This window comes from Octopus sinensis, linkage group LG6 (genome assembly GCF_006345805.1).
Source record: "Octopus sinensis linkage group LG6, ASM634580v1, whole genome shotgun sequence".
In the NCBI taxonomy this organism is placed as follows: Eukaryota; Metazoa; Mollusca; class Cephalopoda; order Octopoda; family Octopodidae; genus Octopus; species Octopus sinensis.
Window position 1 is genome coordinate 34,399,371 of NC_043002.1, and position 17,500 is coordinate 34,416,870.

General features: G+C 35.7%; 1 protein-coding gene across 1 annotated transcript in view; it reads right to left on the reverse strand.

The window, feature by feature from the left end:
* Window positions 1-17,500, reverse strand: part of LOC115213391 (trishanku-like) — an 88,908-nt gene that overhangs the window by 26,782 nt on the left and 44,626 nt on the right. The gene's annotated exons all lie outside the window — the stretch shown is intronic.

Here is a 17,500-nt window from a genome sequence, read left to right on the forward strand (position 1 = left end):
AATTTCTAGAAGCGTCCGTGTTAAGATAGACTTCTCTCTATTCTTCAGTTGCCTATTCAGCCGCTCTGAGATCTTTGACCTGCGTCTCATGAGGATTTTTCTGTCCCTGGAAATCTTGTCTGAGCGTGTGCTAGCCTCTCTTTCTGAACATATTCAGTGCATATAGCTTGCACTGTTGATATAAACTGCCTGAGTTTCATACCAATGTCTTGCATACACAGAATGTTGGACCAGTTTCGTTTGTGGATCTCTTTACGGATTGATTCCCACTTTGCCTTAAATAAATTCAGGTTGGATAAGGCTTGAGTCCTCCTAATAGGGTAGATCCAGCCGTTCGCGCAGGACCATACATAGTTAGTTCAACAATGATGTGATCTGAGAGTGCCGTTGGTATCACCTTCACATTATTGATAAGGTCCACATTATTTGTGAAGAATAGGTCCAATATGTTGTTTCCTCTGGTTGGCCTGAGTATCACTTGCTCCATGAACAGCTTATTAGTAAGTTCAAATAATGACCCTACATGTTTTTGTTCATGCAGTCACATCCAAGAGAGGATGTGGCCTTCTGGCCATTTGACATGTGGGAGGTTGAAGTTACCCAAGAAAAGTATGTTGATGCTCTTGTCTAGGTTTAATATCACTTCGATATGTTTGAGGCTATCCTCAAATTTTCATCATAATTTGTGGTATTCGGCGGACGATATATTGCGCATACAGCTACATCAGCTTGCTTTTTATGTGTTATTAAGGTGTCGCAAACTGAATTTAAATGTGACAGTAATACAAGAGGTGTGACATCTTAACGAATTTACTTAGCAACTCCACAGTGGCGGCTTTCTCTTCTGTCAGTACGAAATACGGCATACTCTGGTATGTGTACTTCCACATCTGTTACACCAGGAGCCAGATGCATTTCAGTGAGTGCCATGGATATTGCTTCATTGCATGTAGAAAGCTCTTTTAGATAGAGAATTTTACCTCTGTTGCTGAGTTGTAGCAGACCTCCAATGTTCAGTTGGAATATGGGTGCGATGTCGGGGTAGGTGTTAGTGGTGGTCATCCTGAGCCTGTCGTCTGTGATGGTCTTGTGCATTGGAATGCATGGCTTTGAATTTGCATTCTATGCATCCATGTCAGCTGCTGTACTATATTCTGGGCCATGTTCAAAAAAGACTGTTGTTCAATTGCTGCACTTCGTACAGACTCTGCATATTGCCTTTTGAGAGGTGCTGAATGCATGTGTTGATATCTTTTCCTACTCTTTTGAGACGTGTTTCTTCCAGTTGGTGCACCATTATTCTGCAGATCCATTCTTGAGAATTTCCCTCTATATTTTTGGTGGTTTTGTTTCAGGTTTCCCCGCTTGTTGTTCCGATAAATTTTGGGATGGGCAAAGCTGCAGCCCTCTCCTGTCCTATATATTATATATATATATAGTATCAGGGTAATAAAGATTTTAAAATTTTTTACTGTCAGTGGCCAAGCGTACAGAAAAGTTAGTCAATAGACTATATATTATTCATATAAAATACAGTGTACATTTAAACACATTAAGATGTGTCCATCATAGGACCCCCTTACGCTAGAAGGAACAGCTAAAGTCAAACCCACCAATTAGGGATAAATTCTCGAAAGGAATGAAAAATAAAAACATTCACCATCTATTTCTTGGACCGGTTTCTTACTTTTTTAGCAAATAAAATAATTTGCCAGGCGAAATCTTCGTCAACAGGTACGCCAAGATTAAATATATAAATACGAAGCCAATCTCGCATGTGCTTCTTGCTTATATATTTTAATTTTTTTCAAATCCACTGCGCAAACGCAGTTTTTTGTCGGCAGCAAAATATGCTGGAAATTTCTTCGAACAAATTCTCCAGAAATAATTATATATAATTAATAATATCAGGGTAATAAAAATTTTAGATTTTTACTACCAGTGGGTTAGAGTATAGAAAAATTAGTCAATAGATTATATATTATAGTCTATTATAACCTTAAAATCAATAGGGGAAATTAATTTCGCGTTTCGGTATTTCACGTTACGGCATGTTTTCAAAAACACATTCCTGTAACGAGAGGAGTTCTTCACTTCCCCCTCTCTCTCTCTCTCTCTCTCTCTCTCTCTCTCTCTCTCTCTCTCTATATATATATATATATATATATATATATATATATATATGTGTGTGTGAGTGTGTGTGAATATATATATATGTATATATATGTATATATATATATATATATATATATATATATATATATATATATATATATATATATATAACAAATAACAACAAATGGATAGTGGTTCACTCACTACACCTGTTTCAAACGTGATTTTTTATTGATGAATAGAGTTATTATAGCATGTTAAAAAAAAGCTGGTCGCTAGAGAATTATAAAAAGGCACATACTTGGACTCGTTGGAATGTTTTTTAATGTTTAATTCGTGCATATATTCACCTGGTGAAAATGTTTTTTGTTTTTTTATCATATAATGTAAAAACTCTATTCATCGATAAAAAGAAAATACACGTCTGAAACAGTTGTAGTGAGTGAAGCACAATCCACCTGTTGCTGTTTGTTTATTATTCACTTTACTCGGAATCTGAAATTACCATGGATCTGGAGTCTATTGACTGCAGAGCAATTGATACTATGTTTGCACCTAGGTAGTCTTGAGATTCGTGGTATATTCAGTCGCTTGTGATCGTAGATGCAACTGGAATATAAATCCTTCTTTACTTCAGTATGTATGTATATGTTCCTCTAATGTTGTCTTGTACATGATAGCGATTTCATTGACCCGACCTTGGTGCTTTACCCTCTAAGGACCCGATTCACTTGAATCTTGAACTTCTAGACTAGACTACCCGTAACTCGTTGGGTAACCTGAAAAGTCTGAATTTCCTAGCAACGAAGTTTTGCTTTGTGGGTTTTTTTCTTTTCCATGTTATTTCGCATGCTTTCAAAATTGTGACATCGAAATCACGCGTAAACGGCTCCTTTCCCCAGAAAAGGGAAGATTTGGCTGCTATTTCCTGCATGCCCTGCCAACGCGTAACAGGTATTTCAGGTCCAAATAGCTGTTACGTAGTAGCAGGGCATGCAAGAAATAGCAGCCAAATCTTTGGAGCTGAGACACGTTGAATGCACTCGAAAACATTTTAGTAATGGTATTCCCTTGGGGCGATCTTTTGCTTTGACACTCAGAACTGTCACCCGGATCACCTGATTTTGTTCGTTAATATCTGTAAAATTATTTTGTTTTAAAGTTTTGTTTTAAAGAGAAAGAGAGGAGAAAGTGAAAGATGTATGAACGTGTATATGAATGAACGTGTGTGTGTGTGAGAGAGAGAGAGAGAGTGCCACTTACACATACATGAGAACACCCATGTTCACTCACTCTCTCTCTCTCTCTCTCTCTCTCACACTCACATACACAGGTACATACAAAAATTATGTACGCATGCATATTGATGTATGTGCGTATACATGACAACACATCCTTTCACTCACTCTATCTCTCACTTTCTCTCACTCTCTTTTTCTCTCTCTCCCTCTTCCTCTCTTTCTCTCTTTCCCTCTCTCTTTCTCTCTCTCTCTCTCTCTCTCTCTCTCTCTTTCAAACACATACATCCATTTCATATACATGCACATACTTCTTTTATTTTCTCCTCGCTTTCACTTTAAAATAAAATTAAATAAATAAAATTGACATTTCTGAGAGTCAAAACGAAAGATCGCCATTCACTTGAAAATAATAATAAAAAAAAAACATTAAAATATTGTCTGTTTCTAGAAAGTTAAAATATAAATACTTGCTGTACAAACAACTTACATTTTTGAAATCACATTCAGTTTAAAATATTTCTAAATGATTAAAATATTGTGTACGTCAAAAAGTCGAAGTTTTTTACTTTTTTTCTTAGCGAGTGCGAAGATTATGCATGTGTATTTGTCACAGATAGCCGACGTGTGTTTGTGTTGATTGATACGCCATGATATTCATTAAATTTCTGTGTATTCTGTATGGGTGTAAGTGTGCTGACGTCACGGAAGCTCTGGGTTTTTTTTTATCAAGAAATAACAAAAACAAAATTGTGTTTATTCGTTTACATTAATAAATAGGGGTCCAAATATCACAAAAAGATTCTTCTGCACTGCTGAAAATAAATATGCAAAAAAAAATTAAGATAAAATATACTATTTCTGAGATATTTCGGGTACAGACATATATCTCTAGAGTATTATTAATATATATTATTAATATATATATGTGTGTGCGTGTGTGTGTATGTGTATGTGTATGTATATATGTATGTATGTATGTATGTATGTATGTAAGACGTGATTATAAAATGTGAATATCACAATAAGATCCTTGTACGGTGTTGGATATCAGACCATGCAGTAGTCTATGTATGTGCGTGAGTGTGTATGTATATATATATATATATATATATATATATATATATATATTATATTATATATTATATATACGCATATAAATATATATACATATACATATAATATATATATATATATATATATATATACATATAAATATATACATACATATAATATATATATATATATATATATATATATATGAGTGCTGTGTGTATATATGTCTCTTTTGCTCGACAAAATATTAACTGTGAGAGAGGGAATGGGCAATGTAAAAGGAAGGGTGAGGAGGAGGAAGTGGTTAGAGGCGTGGTGGTCTTAGATGGAAGAGAAACGAATTGCTGGTAAACAAACCCTATATTTGAAAGTCGACAAACGTTATGTTGTGTTTATTATATTGGCCGATGGAGTGGGGAGAAGGGGCCAGCTTATATTTGCGCTATTAATCAGAAACTGTGCTGACATGACTAAATCCCTCATCAAACACAACCCTTGCCGACCAACTCTCAACAGCCGCTTATTTAGAGTCCCTCATCAATACTAATCTTCAAGTTCCCGCCACAATTTTCTGCTCAATGATTCGACAAAACCGTCTTTTTATTTTCATTTATTTTTTTATTTTTGCAAGCAACTTTTTTTCTCCTTTCTTATTTAAAAGCAGAGCAAAGTGTTCCTGAATAGCAGGAACAATAGAGCAGAAGAGTATCAAACAGACTAATATTTCGTGTCGACTTTGCTTTTCATTCCTTTGTAGTGGGATACATATGCGTGGTTAATCAGCAGAATCGTTAAAGCATTTGACAAAAACTATTTTGCAGTATTTGTTCCGATTCTTTACATTCTGAGTTCAAATCCTGCAAAGTTAAGATGTGTCTCTCATCATTCCGGTGTTGATAAAATAAAGTAACAGTCAAAGAAGGCAAGACCTAAGCAACGTTTATAGATACGACTGAAGTATGAAGAAAATTATATCGGAAAATTGTTTATGGTTGTTATTATTTCAGCTTGATGTGGGAAAGAAACAATGCGGAACTGGTTCCATTTTGGATTAAAAGCATCGTTTTCATTATAGATTAATAATGACTGATAGATAGAATGCCAGTCGTGAGATGAAATTTCTGCACAAGAAGTTCTCTCCCAGTGTTTGCAGATATCACAGAACAATAGAAGTTAAATCTCAACACGTAACAAGCAGTAATAATCAGTCAAAAGTAAATTCGTAGGATCGATTTCAAAATACTCGCGTAAAACGAGTAAGCAATAACATTTACGAATAATCTTGAAAATTTGGTAAACCAAAACGCCATTCCTATCACAGGTTCGCACAAAATTCATTAAAAACCACAAACTTCTCCCAAATGTACACAAAAATGAAATTACTAAATATATAAATATCTGAACGTTCGACATTACAACACTAATAGTATTAAAAACACGTTCCTGGAACTTGTGTTAACGCATACATAACAATAAATCAAGAAACGTTCCTAACGCTACAAAACAAAACAACATACATTATACACGGATTAGTCTAAACAGCACATTTTGGCTGAGGCGATGGCCTTATATTTCACAGAAAATATTGCATTCATTATAGAAATATCCCAAACGACATGTGCGAACTACCAGGGTACGACACTACACTAGAGCTACAGGCTTTCTAAACAAAAACAAAACAAACACCGACAACATACAGCACCTCCCCTGACATCACCAACTGTTTTACCGAGTTCCATATCACAACTTTAACACTTTAATACTCAGAAAACTCTACCTTTGGAGAAGATGTTTATGCTCTCACAACAGTCTGGCTTTCAAATTATACAGAAGACCAGAGGTGGGATGAAATATCTTCACAGATGGAATCCTCCTCATCCCACCAAGTATTTTCTATTTTATCTTCGTCTGACACCATCCTCTGCTCCGCACAAGCAATTCACCAACTTTCTATGAACCATCTACCAATTATAAATATAACCACTTCCACTTCAATGCAGACAATTAAAAACACTTTCACAAAGTAAGTCACACTGAGAAACAGAATCAAGGTTTACAGAGTTCAACACCACAAGACACTGCCTTACGTAGGCTCAATAAAATACTTATAGATACATCTACAGAATATATTTTCTATCAGACGACAACATAAAATTTACAACCTCAATTGCACGCCAGAAATTGCTAAACTCCTTAAAGCAAAGGACAACTTCAAACACAGTTCACCAAAATCACCTTAACAGAAATGAAACCTAGTATCAAACAACTAAAGATGGAAATGAACAAAATAACAACAGTAAAAAAGGAGAAAATTAACCAACATTTATACCTAACATAAATAACAAAGCTAAAAGTAAAACTCTGAGTAATTAGCAGCAGCAACAACAACAATTATACCACACCCGTCGTCCTAATAACAACTTCAAATGATATAACCACACTATAACAGCGAATTAACGCCCTTATTAAATATTTCTCAAAAATCAGCCACCAAAAACCACACAATGAATATAGGAACACAAAACAAAAGATGTATATATTCTACCTAGACCACAATTTTGATCCCTTAGTTCCTTTAAAGATAGTAAATACAATACAGAAATCCAAAACTTCGAGACCAAATAAAATCCAAAATATACACCTAAAACATCTATACCGTGAATGAATCCCCCTACTCACCAACATTGGCAATAATTGATACGACACAGTCAAAATTATAGCCATTCTGAAGCATGGGTCAGGCATGGGCAACCTTTTTCGAGAAACGGGCCGCAAGAGATATGGATTATCATCAGACGAACCACTCTATTAAAAAACATTCAAGGTAATTTTTCGTTTGGTATGCTATTCAGAAAGTCCCGCAAAGTGCAGTTTTCCCATTATGGTTCTAAGTAATATCCGTGAAATAACTTCATACTCACCCATCATCCACCAATAAACACATTCGAATATTCTAGAAAGGCTGATCTTTGTCATCACTATCTACAATATACTCCTCTCCAAATCACAACAGAGATTCAGACAACTTAACACAGCCACCACATTATCTGAAACCAAATACAGACAATTTATGAAGGCTTTCGTAGCAGTAATAAAAAAGAAACGGCTCCCATATCCCACCACCGCGCTAAATATTTATTTTTTGGTGAGTAAGAGTTGCGTTATATCTATTGCTTCATGTTGGTGCTAAACTCAAATGGTGTTCAATTCGATTAGACTCTATATATTCCTGTACCCATATATGCATATGTATATACATATATATGTATGTACATATATGTACATATATGTATATATGCATATATATATATAAAATTTACAAAATTTCCATTTCCAAGTTAAGTTTTATCTTAATAATTTCCATGTGACTCTTATTCTATTACTATCTCTTTTCCTATTTCTCTTTCTCTTTCCCCTTTCGTTTCCTCTCTCTTCCTTCCTCTATTTCTTACTCCCCTCTCTCACTGTTCCTCCTTTACTCTCTCGTTGCTCGCACCTGACCATCGGCCATCTTTCTTTTCCTAACTTGAGTTTCTTTGTTTCCAATCAGCGGCAGAGATCAGACGCATTCTTATCTGTCTCCTATCAATCTTGTTCCTCCAGCGTTCGCCACCTGACCGTGTCAAGGCTTAGCAGCCTTTTCTGTTTCTTTCACAGTCCTGTTTTTGTTACCAACTTTGACCCTCCGCAAATTCCCAAATTTTATTTAATTTGCTTTGCGGGAGTAACTCTTTTGTCGAAGACGTCTCTCGTCGTGAATTGGTCGAAATACGGAGTAGAAAAACAGCCGACAACTGATGCAGGGTTGCTCTTTATGTCTTGTTTTCCATTTGTTCTTTCGTTGTTCGCAAAAAATGTTCGTATTCCATATTTCGTATTTCATGCTGTTTACGTTCTATGACATCCTGTACCCATATATGCATATGCATATACATATATATATAAGTATGTACATATGTATATATATATATATATATATATATATATATATATATATATATATATATATATATATATATATATATATATATATATATAATGGTTGTATACTGTCAATCTAACAAGAACGTGACAGTAGGGGGTACACCACCGTTATATAGCCCTAGGAGGCATCGAACGCCTCCTGACAGCTTCGACACATTTTATCCTGTGTCCTTATATACACATACGAAGGGGAGACAAACACCCCCAACTGCCGGAACTGCATCTAGGGACACCGTGATGCAGTTCCGGCAGTTGGGGGTGTTTGTCTCCCCTTCGTATGTGTATATAAGGACACAGGATAAAATGTGTCGAAGCTGTCAGGAGGCGTTCGATGCCTCCTAGGGCTATATAACGGTGGTGTACCCCCTACTGTCACGTTCTTGTTAGATTGACAGTATACAACCATTATATCGCTCCACCACCGTACACCTCTCTACGAGAGATTTAGAAACTCAATATTTCTTATATATATATATATATATATATATATATATATATATATATATTTAAGTTAAGTTAAGTTAATTTTTGGGCTCAAAAAGCAAAAAGCAAGGCCATGTAGGGGGACATGGAGTTATGTACAGGGTGGTGTTCATGCAAAGAGTTCAGGCCATTTGTGGTCAAGGGATACTTTGAACCGAGCGGTCGTCGGCATCTTCACCATCTCGTCTGGCAGCTTATTCCACGGATCCGCAACCCGGACGGAGAAAGCCCCTCTCCTTCGATTAAATATGTATATACATGGTAAATGAAAGACAGAAGATGGAATATACGAGGATTTGTTAGTAATCACGACAATTGCTTTGACACATCTAACATCGATCCTTCATGGGTGGAACTCTCAACAGCTGCTTGAGGAGCATCCAGCGGTGCAGCTGTGTCTCATCGGGTGATAAATAGATACAACTCGTTAAAATAACAGTTCTGCAATGTATCTTCTCATTTTGTAGAAAGAAAAGAAGCAAAACGAAGGAAATGTTTTCATTTACATAGAACATCAAATATAAAATCACAGATGCACAGAAGAAACGGACACGCAAACCCCTTCATATATTTCTCAAGGAGATTCAGCGTGACACAGAGTGTGACAAGGCTGGCATCTTGAAATATAGGTACTACTCATTTTTGCCAGCTGAGTGAACTGGAGCCCTGTAAAATAAAGTGTCTTGCTCAAGGATAGAACGCACCGCCAGGAATCAAACTCGCGACCCTACGATCGCACGCCAAATATTCTAACTACTACGCCACGCTTCTTCATGTATGTGTGTATGTATGTATTATGTATGTATAACTTCACGCACATAACTTCACGCACATTCTCCTCTTCTGATTAAATAATCATTCTTTTCTTTAGTGTCATATCAGTTTTGGAGAAATTCTTGATTCCTGAGATTATCTCCCCTTCTCATTTGTACTAATTACTACCAATACATTGGTCCACCTTTTCTAGTATATCAATAAATCAAGAATTTATCTTACATGTTATTTAATACCAGCGGGACTCGTGAATATTTCACGGAATTAATGGTAAACTTATTGGATCATTTCTGAAAACTTTATCCAAACAACATGAAAGCATAGCCTGTGTTGTGTCTGTATCAAAAGATAGTCGCTCATCTGCCACTCATTGAACAGTGAAAGAAATTGGAATACGATGATTACTTAATACACTTTATATATACATTTTATATACTTTATGCACAATTTTATAGACTTAATACACAGTACTCATAAAATAAATATTCACTCTTATGTTTCCATTTTTCCTATAAACAAAAAAATATCCTGTACATCTGATACGACCTTTTGTTAAAATACATATATCTGCCACGTAAATATGCGTGAGTGTTTCAAGGAATTGCACTTATGTGCATGCGTTAATTGATAGGTGATATAAAAAAAATTCAATCTCAAAAATATAGACTTTTCACTTTTCAATCACCACCACCATCGCATACACCACCACCTCCATCTCCACCACCACCACTATCATCATCTCTCTCCCTCTCTCTTTCCACCTCTCTCTTTCCCCCTCTCTCTCCCCCTCTCTCCCTCTCTCTCTCACTCTCTCTCTCTGCCTTTCTTTAACCACACCATCAGAACACCACCCCTCTGCTAAAATTATATTTTTAATTCTCCTCCTCTACCTTCAACCAACCTTTTTAATCATGTAATAAATATTACATTCCCCTTGCCTCACATCATAGGTACTTCTCTCTCACTCTTTTCTTTCTCCCTCTTTCTGTGTCGCTCTTCGCCTTATCCTCTTTTTCTCTCTCCTTTGTATTTCTCTTCTATTTCCCTTCAACTAATCACGTGAAAGCCTTACTATTGCATTCCTCCTAACTCACATCATGAACGCTTCTCTCCCCTTTTCTCCCTCTCCCCTTTTCTCCCTCTCCCCTTTTCTCCCTCTCTCTTTTTTCTCTCCTTCTTTCCTTTCTCCCACTTTTTCTCTAATCACGTGAAAGCGTTACGGACGGGCTAAGTAATGCAATGACAAGCTGAATTATTATAAGATACTTTAACCGTTTGAGTTATTTCTCTAAGTTAATTTTCATTTCTCCTATATACACACGCACATACACACACATACACACGCACTCATACATATATACATTCATACATACATACAAATATATGTGTGTGTGTGTGTATCTGTGTATATACACATATATATATACATGTTAAACTATATTAATTGAAGGTGAAAATTATATAGTTGTTAATCTCTTACCAACGGTGGATAATTATGCCTAGGGCCAAAGGCAAATAAACGGTGACCATCCCACTATTTATTCAAACCAAACATATATTATCTATATTATCTAAAAAACAATTTTTTTTTTATTAAAAAAAACGGTTGGTCGAGATTTTAATAGAGACTTGGTTGCAATTTCTACCATATATTTCGACCACGTAGAAGCTCCCATGCTGGATCAAAATTGTGTTTTATGTCTCATAAGCTGTGTTGAAAGAGTAGCCAGAGTTCAAAATCTGGGTTGAAGGTACACCAACCGTAACCATCCCGTCGTTTATTCAGGCCAGACATGGAGAATTTGAGACTACATTAGCCAAGGTGTACTTAAAGAAAATGGCTGGATGCAATTTGATGGAAAGTTGGTTGCTATTTCTAGCTTGCATTTCGACCACATAGAGGTTCCCGTATTAGATCAAAATTATGTTGTATGCTGCATAAGGCGTGTACAAAGACGAGCCAGAGTTCAAAATCTGGGGCGGATATAATTGATAGGTTATATTGAAGGAATTGAATAGCAATGAAAAGAGTGGAGACACTTGTATTTACTGCGGGTAAATGTCGACTGTTGACTTTAATAACTTCTCAAATAATTTCACTATACGCAGATAAACTCATAATAGAGTTGACTGTTTTTGAAAGAAAATACATCTGTCTGTCACTTTCTCTCTCTCACCTACCCTTTCTCCCACCCCCTCTCTCTCTCTAGTATATATGTGTGTCTGTGTGTAAATAGGGAACAGCTTTTCTTTCAAACATGTTATATTTAAAACACGACTGTGTTCGAGTTACATTTATTTCGTCAATGATTTTCCATACTTCCTTGTTAGTCCTTTTAGATTGGGACAATAACGTTCTTACATTTACTAGTCCATTAACGTTTCAAGACTGTTTCGGCCTCTTTATCTGGACGAAGTGATGATGAAACGGACATGTTGTTCAAGCACTTTGCATTTGATCGTGGGAATATTGTTATAATTGATTCAATAATCAATGTTATTACTGATATAATAACCAATACCGGATTTAAAAATTATAGACTGCTGAAGACCAAGTATGCATGGTTTATTTTATTTGCGTCTATTTTCGTTTCTATTTCACTATTATTAATAAAATTTCTATAGTTTTCGTCTGATTTTTATGAAATTATATATATGAAATTGCTACGCTGTCAGCTAGTATTTTCTTATGATATTTTATTTCGCGTATTGTTTACATATTTAAGTAAGTTCGAGTAAACTTTAAACTGTTTTATTATAATATCTATTCTGAGCTGTTTAGTATACATTGCTTTATATAATGAGCTGCATTTTATAATGAGTTGTAAATGCGTAGTCAATTGACGATGAAGTGTCGTACTTGTGTGCTTAATGTAAACGTTTCAGTTATGAACTTTACAATTTTCATGGTTACATGATTACATTGGAATTTATATATTACATAGGTTGTCTGATGTACGCTCTACGGTTTATTAGTTTGTAGTTTCGAGATGTGGAGTTTTTTTTTTTATTGTGGTGTTATTGTAATATATGTTAACTATTGTCTGTGGTTAGGTTATTGCTTTTTCCTTCCGTTTTGTTAATATGTTGAGGAAAAATTGGCCCACTTTGTAACCAAGGAGAATTGGGTTATTTTGATATATGATAACGCAATAATTATCAAAGCTTATTACCGCTCAACAAGATCCCGCGTATGCGTGTACGATGAAGTGTCGGAACCCTTCGAAATATGGTCTGGCGTTCGGCAAGGATGTGTTCTTTCGCCGACTCTTTTCAATTACGCCGTCGACTGAATCACCAAAAATGCATTAAGGGAGTTCCCCGGTGTCACTGTTGGTCACAACTTTTCTGTCAAGGATCTAGACTATGCAGATGACATTGCGATACTTGGCGAAACATTTGCTGACGTCCAGTTTGTTATCATTGAGCTCCAGCGTGTTGCATCGCAGATTGGTATGAAAGCCAATGCCTCGAAGACCAAAATCCTCACAGCCGGCTTCGCCCCACCAGACAAAACACCCATTGTCCTCAATGGTGATATTCTTGAAGAGGTTGAGAGTTTCAAATACCTTGACGCCATCATTACAGCCACAGGTCAAGGTGAGGCTGACATTAAAACACGAATCGACCTCGCTCGCCAAGCCTTCAACCGACTCAATGCACGACTCTGGTCAAGATCTGAGATCCAACGCACCACCAAAGTACGGATCTACCAAGCACTAGTGCGAACGATTCTCCTTTACGGCAGCGAGTCATGGCCGATGAGGGTGGAATATATTAAGCGACTAGAATCCTTCGATCACCTCTGTCTACGCCGCATCCTTCGTGTCCGATGGCATCACCATGTCTCCAACAATTCGGTGCGACACCAGTGCAAAATCACCTCCCTCCGACAAATCAAGGCTGATCTGGAACCCAACCTAGGCCCCCATGTCTACGGCGTTCGCCGCTGGAATAGGGAGTGGTTGGAGATCACGCGGTCATTAGCCTCAAATCGCCAGGCCTGGTCGGTGTTTGTGAGCGATACAGCATTGAGGATGAGTTGAAGCCAGCTCGACCCACCCCGGGTGAATACTGTCTCAAGACAAGAAGAAGAACGAATGATTTGTATATTTTGACTTGGCGTTCCATCTATTTGTATGGAGCTAGATGAATTCGGTTTTATATGTTTTGCATGGCGTGGATAATTTATTATAGTATTCGTTATCAACTAATGATTGTTTTATATGCAAGATTTACTAATTTAAAGATTCTTAATTGGACGCAAATGTAAAAACTCATCTTAGGAGGGATTTGATTACAAATAATTTGTATCTACCAGGACTCTACTATCACCGTACACGCATAGACATCTTTTAGTTTTGTGTGTATACTGAGTAGCTGCATGTTTTGTTCCTTATTACTACATCTATATCTAAAACTTGAGTAGTGTTGAGTAGTGACTTTATTCTTGAGCTATATTGGTTAGTGCTATTTTTGATATCATCTTTACAGATGCGAAAGCACAGATCTACCAACTTATTTCTGTCATAATATGGGACAATATTTAAATCAGGGTGGAAAACTTAAAACAGCAATATCGTATGAAGCACTTAACTGAGAATTATTTACATATGTTGTGTCAGGGGTAATAGTTTTTAGACCTTGATTTTTTTTTTTATCTCTGTAACAACGAGTATAAATATGGCGTTTTGAAGAATACATTTGTTAATGAATACAGTAATTTACTTATCTATTTATTTATTGGTGAAATTGGATACGAACCAAGTCGGCTGCTACTCGGGTGTCCATTTTGCAGGACGCAGAAACATACGCACACGCGTGCGCACACCTGCACACGAGCACATATATAATATTTATATAAATAAATATATAATATGCACACATAAATATATATATATATATATATATATATATATAACTTCTCTGTGAAACTAATAAGCTTTTTTAAAACCTGTGATAAGACTGTGCATCATCATTAAAGAACTTTGGAAGTCTGTTTACAACCTCAATTTGCTTTTAATGAAATTATCTCCAATACTTCATGAGTGTAGCCTCACCCACTAAGATGTTTGGAGAACTCATATGTATTTTAGCTGATGAGTACGGGACACTTTTATCTGCTGCAATATTTGCAACTTTTAATAAAGCCTGTCTTTGTATGAAACAATTGTACTAAAAACTAATCCATTCTTGTTGCTTCTTTTCTCGTTTATATATATACAGTTATACATATACAAGCATGTAGACATATATGCATATATATACATATACATATAAATATATATATATATATATATATATATATATATATATATATATATATATACATTTATATACATAAACACACACTCACATATATATACATTCATACATACGTATTCATATACATATATATGTGTGTATGTGTATGTATATGTATGAGTAAATGAACATTACATACATATATATAAACATTGCATAGATATACTTCCATACACAGTCGGTAGAAATATCTGTTATACAATACTGCTAACAAAGCTCCAATGTCAATATGTTTGCTTTACACTTAAATACATTTTGAGTTTGAGAATTGTTTAGCATTTCTTATCGTCATTTCTTTTTGTTCATTTCTCAAGTCACATCGCCTCTTTTTCTTTCTCTATACTTTCCCTACTTTTCTCCTCCCCCACTCCTCATCTCTCTTTTTCCTTCTTGTGATAATAATAATAATAATAATCCTTTCTACTATAGGCACAACGCTTGAAATTTGGGGAACTGGGTAAGTCAATTTCATCGACTCCAGTGTTTCACTGGTACTTAAGTTATCAACCCTGAAAGGGTGAAAGGCAAAGTCGACTCCGGCAGCATTTGAACTCAGAAAGTAAAGACAGACAAAATATTGCTAAGTATTTTACCCGGCGTGTAAACGATTCTGCCAGTTCACCGTCTTCCAGTGATAATAATAATAATAATAATGATAACAGCAGCAACAAGAAGAATGACAACAAGACATAACAATAATTATGACAATTATTTCTGTTATAGGCACAAGATCTGAAATTTGGTGGGGGGTGAGGCTGCTTGACTATATCGACCTCAGCACGCAACTGGTACTTCTTTCATTGACTCCGAAAGGATGAAAGGCAAAGTCGACCTCGGCGGAATTTGAAGTTAGAACGTGAAGACGGACGAAATGCTGCTGAGCAATAATCATGCACTGGCTCTCATGGTTTCTGATATTAACTTATTGGAAGTGTACATGTTTTGTCTTAGTATAAAAGATGGGCAAATATTCTGCTCAGTACCATAGATTTGCTGTTCAGTTGTTTGACCTTAACCAGTTGAGATTAGCCTGTAGTGGCTGACGATATGCGCATCTCTGATCACGAGCAGAAGTAGCGGGGAAGCATCAAAGCCATGTGTTGAGAGGAAATCTTTGGGGTTTTTGAATAATTCACCTCTGGAAACATCCTTAAAGAACCATTAATTAGGGACATTTTGAGCGGATGGACTACTCCACATTAAGAAAATTCTAACTGGGCTGCACCTGTAAGATCAAGCGCTATTTATCTTGATATGAGATCACCATGTCGTGCACATATGGTTGTGATGCATGTGCCTGGTGTACACTTATCAGACGGGTAGTCACGTGATAGGTATATGAGGCTTCGTATATTTGTACCCCAATGTCACTTCGATGGCATGCGCTGCACTCTCGCTCAATAATAATAATAATAACAACAACAACAGCAACAACAACAACAACAACAACAACAACAACAACAACAACAACACAACAATAATAATAATAATAATAATAATAATAATAATAATAATAATAATAATAATAATAATAATAATAATAATGATGCAGAAGGAGTTAGAAAGTTCTGGAATGATATTTAAGATAAGCCAGTTAATCATAATGAGGATGAAGCATGATTAAAGAGAGGAGGAAAAGTAGTTAGTGAGAAGCAACAAGATCTAAAACTAACTAGTGCATTAAGGAGTAAAGTTTTAGGAAGAATGCCGAATTAGAAGGGCCCAGGACTAGATTTTAGTTCTAGGGTATCGACTGAAGAAATTTAGAAACTTACATGGAAGACTGAGAAAACAGCTTCAGGATTGCCTGAATGGAAGAGTCATAGCTAACTGAATGACTGGAAGGAAAACAGCACTCCTTATGAAAGACAAAAGCAAGGGCGATACAGCTAGTAGTTATAGACTTGCTTACCATTAGTGTGAAAGTTATTAACAGGGATGCTCTCAGAAAGCATTTATAAGCACCTTCACAGCCAGAATTTATTATTAGAAGAACAGAAAGGTCGCAGGAAGAAAGCTAAAGGAATGCATGGCTTATTATACATAGAAAAATCACTTCTAAAGGAAGTAAAATTTAGAAAGAAAAATTTAACAATGGCATAGATATATTATAAGAAAACCAATGACATGATTCAACGGTCTTAGACAAAGGAATGTTTGAGTATATAAAGGAATGTTTGAGTATATATAAGAGATTTAATTAGCTATAGCATGAAGAAATGAAAAGCTGTATTACTCAAGTAATACAGCTTCAGGGAAAGTTAATATCAAAAGACAAATTTTCCAGCGAGACTTCGTTATCTCCTTTAATATTCGTGTTATGTTTAATCTCACTCCGTTTACTATTAAGAAAGACGAATGCAAGGTATCAGTTTGACATAGCAAAGAAAAAATTAATCATTTGCTTTACATGGATGATTTGAATATTTTTATAAGAATGAAAAAGAGATAAATTCTTTAATACAAACTATAAGACTTTTCAGCAAAGATATAAGTATGGACTTTGGCATTGATAACTGTACAATATTAATCATAAAGAAGAGACA